Raw genomic sequence first — 6,000 nt, 5'->3', positions numbered from 1 at the left:
TGTGAAGGCAAAGGTCACATGCAATATCTAATTTTCTCATTTCTGACACCAACGCAGCAAATGTTAAATAATATGGAGCCACATAGCATTAACTGTGTCAATTGTATGAGCTAAATCAAATCAAATCAAATCGAATCAAATGGGTTCATATTGTGTTAGCTGAGGGTAACAGGTTTTTACTGCATGTCTACACATGTCCTGCTGTTAACATATTTCTACCACGGTGTTTCTACCATATTTCTAAAGCGATGTTGTGTTTTTGGTTGATGGCCAATATTAAAAACAGTCAAATGCAATCGTGAATTCAATCGCTTTAGCTGACATGTTGCGGTTTACTCATTGTTTAATTATTTAAGGCTTATTCCTGTAAGACTAACTGTAAGTTGCTCTGGATAAGAGCATCTGCTAACTGTGTAAACTATAGGAGAATAATTTACATATACTATTTCTCGATGCATGCACATGTATTAGGGATCCTAATATTGGGCCTAAGCTTTCATGGTTAGCCATCTAATTATTCCTGTTTGGTGAGGCCAATGTAGTGAAAGTAATATGTGTAATGTTACAATTGGTTATAAAAGAGATTAACTACAAAAAACACTACAAAAATGCATCAGCTCACCTATCCCATTGTGTGATGTTTGTGTAGAGTTTGCTCCTTGTTTGCGCATTGATAGGGGATATAGATCAAACTTAATTTGGTTTAGCACTTGCTCCTTGTAATTCTAGTAATCAATTATTTCTTAAATAAAACTGTATAATCTTTAGAATCAAACATATTTTTTATTTACTTAAGCCTTGTCATACGAGCACAATTTATTTTAGAACTCAGTGTGAATTTATAGGCTGCGGTGCATTTCAGGAAGTCGTTCGCGCACGCAACGTTTCCTGTCTGGCAGCATGTTAGAGAGATATGATTTTTACACCCAGCCTAACATGCTGACCAGACCGGACATGTCGTGTGCGTAAATTTAGAAATCCATGTTATTCAATTATTGCACCTACTAGGCTCGCGTGCGCCAACAAGCGTCTGCATTGTCAAGGGCTAAAATAGAAGTCATTATATTTCTAACGCAAGAGTAATTCCTATTCCTGCCTCTCCCATCTCCTCATTGGTTTATAGAAGCAGGTACCCACGTGCCATCTCCTGATTGGTTATACTCACGTGGGTGATTGAAAGATTAACTTTTTTGCCGGTCGTCGTGGTAATACTATGAAAGTTTAGATGCAAATCACCATATAAGTTCAAAGTTGAAAAAGCCTGAAAGGAGGAGAGATGACTAGAAATGATTTGGTTGACCGTTTTATGTTTGGATTAAACGATTCCGTCAGATCAGGCCACATCTGAGTGGAATGACCTCAGACACAGAACTCGTCTTTTTCAAGTCCTTCGGTCAACCATACGGTAATCTCTGTGAGTATGTGGGCCAGATATTTGCAGAGTTCGGCATTGGAAGTAAAGTAACCTTCGGTACAATTCAACGAAGCGTTGCCACATTGAACTTTAACCAAGGGTCGGTTACAGACCGGGAAACTGTGGCTGACCATATGTGTCACTCTCTGGAAACGCAGACACGATACTACCGGTACCATAATTTGCCTCATAACGCCAGCCGGGCGCGGTCACTAATTGAGGGACAAATCAATCCATGATTCACTGATAAATAAAGAACATTTATTTGAAATTCTCCCTTGTCTTTGTGTGTCATTTGGTCACGGTTGAGAATCTGGGGATCTGAATGGCCAGGGTGTTATGGGTTACCAGGTGCACAGAGCTGAAGTGACAGGCCGAGATAGAGGGCAGGCAGGTAGGTGGGCAGGCAGGCAGGCAGGGTAGAGAGAGTAAGACCAGAGGCATGGAGATATGGAGCTCCCTTGGTACCAGGAGCTTTCACCCCACCCCCCATCGTCAACTGGTAACCCGTTCAATCACCAGTTGCACAGAAAAGATGTCATTTTTGAGATGTGAGGCCGTTTTTCTGAACTTTTTTTTAAACCTCCATAAATTGACCACTGGTGCCCTCCAGTGACTTTTCCCAGTAGTTTGGTGCTCCCATAGCGGGCATGGATTAGGAACTCCGGTAAATGCATTTAAAACCATTTTCCTTTTGGGTTACCAGATGCCGAAATCCAATCACCAGGTGCACAGAAAACATGAATGGAGATGAATGGAGATGTCTAGACTTTTTTTTTTAAACCTTCCATAAATCACTCAGGCCGGTCCCCATTTGATAAAGGGCCATAGTAGGGTACTCCCATCTCTTTCATTTTGGTTACCAGGTCCTGAAATCCAATCACCAGGTGCACGCCAGTGAAAAGTGGGAACTTATTTTTTCGACCAATTTCTGTAATTTTCAAAAAATGATAAAAAATACTTCCCGAGGAGCTAGAGTTCCCAAATTTTGGCTCATACCCTCTCTCGTGATGGGCAACAATTACACCATGTTTAAAAACGTTGGCATCGACAGGAACCTATGTGCCCTGTAACCTGCACTTTTTTTCCAAAACAATTTCCTATTATCAATTTTTACACAAAAACGGTTTTAATTCAATGGAAATGCTCGTCTATATGTGCCCTTTCGTGCAAAAAAAAAAAAAAACATCCAGATTTGAGGTGTACTTTTTGAGTTATTAAAGTTTTGGTGTACCGGAATTTGACACCCAAAAGCGCAGCACACGAAAACCCTGTGATTGACATGGCTTATGTGGGCAATTAGGTAGCGGCGCGAAATCAGAAACCTGCTTTTTGACAACAAGAGTTCCATGTCCTAGAGAGACGGGGGGTGGTGCCAAACTGCTCAGCAGTTTAGAAAATAGAAAATGAGAAACGGACACTTTTGAGGAATGTGACCCCTTGGAACCATGGTACTTTTGACCTTTTCCGCCGCCGACCGATTTAGTGGTTTGACCAGCCGATTTGTCCTATCTTTTGATCCATGTTTCCCAGCTTGGTGGTGGGAGGATATTGAGCTCTGTCCTGGGCAGGTGCTCTATCCCAGCTATCACCTTGTGGGTTTGGGTCATCAATGACAATGGTTCTGGTCCTATGAAGGTGCCCATCCCTTCGGTGACCGCTTGGTTGTTTAGCCCCGGTGAGGGCTAGCTCTCCAGTCCAGTACCCCTCTTGGTTCATGGTGCGTCTCCATGGTTCTCCTCTGTTGTCCAGACAGTTTAATTTCCTCTGACCGATTTGAATTCGTTTTCCACCTGGGAGGGCCCCTATCGGCTGACCTTTGGCTGGTGTTCTGATGGACGGTTCCTCCCGCCCCATGTGGATTGCTCCCACCCCTATTTCGATACGCTCCAGCCGCGCACCTTTCGTGCGAGATCCAGCTGACCCGTCTGACCCGTCTGACCCATTGGTGTTCCGGTACGGGGAGTGACACACCCAGGCTACGATGCATGTGGTGATGGTCATCCCGTAACGCATCGGCGCCAGAGACACATACTCGCAAACCCTGTCTTTAAAGTTGACATAACCAAGTAGTCTGACCCAAGTGGTCTGGCCAAGGTTGTGGTTCTTGTTGCCCGGTTGATGGCGTTCCGAATCGACCCTCAAGCTAGACAAGAGACCACTCGAGCGGCGCCCCGGCACCTGTGGATTCGGCCATGGGCAGTTCAGGGCCTCCCGCTGGGAGCACGGTAGATTGCACCAGGGCCTCCTCCCCTAACAGGATAGGACCGGTCCCTGGTTGTTCTTTGCTTAGTGTGCCCAGGTACAACCTCTATGCTGTGAGTGGCTACCTGCCAGTAGCATATGCTTGTCTCTTAAGCCATGCAAATCTATGTACACACGGCCGGTACAGTGAAACTGCGAATGGCTTTTTAAATCAGTTATGGTTCCTTTGATCGCTCCAACCTTACTTGGATAACTGGCAATTCTAGAGCTAATACATGCCAACGAGCGCTGACCTCCAGGGATGCGTGCATTTATCAGACCCAAAACGCATGCGGGCCAATCTTGGTTGTCCCGGCCACTTTGGTGACTAAAGCTAACTTCGACACGATCGCGCGCCCTTTGTGGCGGTGAAGTCTCATTCGAATGTCTGCCCTATCAACTTTCGATGGTACTTTCTGTGCCTACCATGGTGACCACGGGTAACGGGGAATCAGGGTTCGATTCCGGAGAAGGAGCATGAGAAACGGCTACCACATCCAAGGAAGGCAGCTGGCGCGCAAATTACCCACTCCCGACTCGGTGAGGTAGTGATAAAAAATAACAATTACAGGACTATTTTGAGGCCCTGTAATTGGAATGAGTACACTTTAAATCATTTAACGAGGATCCAATGGAGGGCAAGTCTGGTGCCAGCAGTCACGGTAATTCCAGCTCTAATAGCTTATCTTAAAGTTGCTGCAGTTAAAAAGCTCGTAGTTGGATCTTGGGAGCGAGCTTGCGGTCCGCCGCAAGGCGAGCTACCGCCTGTCCCAGCCCCTGCCTCTCGGCGCCCCCTCGATACTCTTAACTGAGTGTCCCGCGGGGTCCGAAGCGTTTACTTTACCCGGGTACCCAGCGCCCAATCTTATTTCGTGACGGAAGGCATCTTCCTCCACCTCACCCCTTCAATAAAAATGGGTTACCAGGTGCACAGAGAAGGGCCAGGAGCCAGAGTCCAGAGTCCAGAGTCCGGAGGCCCAGAGAGAGAGTGGGCAAGCGGACTAAGGAAGGTGGGTACCAGGCTGAAAAGTACCACCGGCACCTGGTAACCCAGAGTCCAGAGTCCGGAAGCCCAGAGAGAGAGTGGAAAAACTGACTAAGGAAGGTGGGTACCTGGCTGAAAAGTACCACCGGCACCTGGTAACCCAGAGTCAGGAGGCCCAGAGAGAGAGTGGGCAAGCGGACTAAGGAAGGTGGATAACCGGCTGAAAAGTACCACCGGCACCTGGTAACGCAGAGTCCAGAGTCTAGAGTCCGGAAGCCCAGAAAGAGAGTGGAAAAGGGGAATAAGGAAGGTGGGTACCCGGCTGAAAAGTACCACCGGCACCTGGTAACCCAGAGTCCGGAGGCCCAGAGAGAGAGTGGGCAAGCGGACTAAGGAAGGTGGATACCAGGCTGAAAAGTACCACCGGCACCTGGTAACCCAGAGTCCAGAGTCCGGAAGCCCAGAGAGAGAGTGGAAAAGCGGACTAAGGAAGGTGGGTACCTGGCTGAAAAGTACCACCGGCACCTGGTAACCCAGAGTCAGGAGGCCCAGAGAGAGAGTGGGCAAGCGGACTAAGGAAGGTGGATAACCGGCTGAAAAGTACCACCGGCACCTGGTAACGCAGAGTCCAGAGTCCGGAAGCCCAGAGAGAGAGAGTGGGCAAGCGGACTAAGGAAGGTGGGTACCCGGCTGAAAAGTACCACCGGCTCCTGGTAACCCAGAGTCCAGAGTCCAGAAGCCTAGAGAGAGAGTGGGCAAGCGGACTAAGGAAGGTGGGAACCCGGGTGAAAAGTCCCACCGGTGCACGACGTCCGGTTTTGGTCACCAGGTGCACGCGGTTCGTAACAGCGCGGCTATATGCTTTTTTGTCAGAGGAAGGGTGCTTAAGTGTGGGTGCCCTGGTTCACCTGGTGTGCGAGGTTGTGGAGGTGGGGGGTGTCCCCTGCTGGAATCATCCCCGGAAATAGAGGGGTGTTACCCGGGTGGTGATGGAGGGCCTATAGGCCTGGAGGTCCATAGCTTCAGGGGGTAAGCTCTACTCTCATGCCCGGAAATAGAGGGGTGTTCCCCGGGTGGTGAGTGAGGGCCTATAGGCCTGTATGTGTACTTTCGTGCCCGGAGAGAGAAGGATGTTCCCGGACAGTGAGTGAGGGCTTATAGGCCTGTATGTGTCCTCTCATCCCCGGAGAGAGAGGGGTGTTCCTTGATAGGGAGTTAGGGTCTGTAGGCCTGTATGTGTACTCTCGTTCCCGGAGAGAGAGGGGTGTTCCCGGGTGGTGAGTTGAGGGCCTATAGGCCTGTATGTGTACTCTCATCCCCGGAGAGAGAGGGCTGTTCCCGGATAGGGAGTTAGGGC

This window comes from Oncorhynchus nerka, linkage group LG13, assembly GCF_034236695.1.
Source record: "Oncorhynchus nerka isolate Pitt River linkage group LG13, Oner_Uvic_2.0, whole genome shotgun sequence".
Lineage (NCBI taxonomy): Eukaryota > Metazoa > Chordata > Actinopteri > Salmoniformes > Salmonidae > Oncorhynchus > Oncorhynchus nerka.
This window is presented reverse-complemented; position numbering follows the sequence as displayed.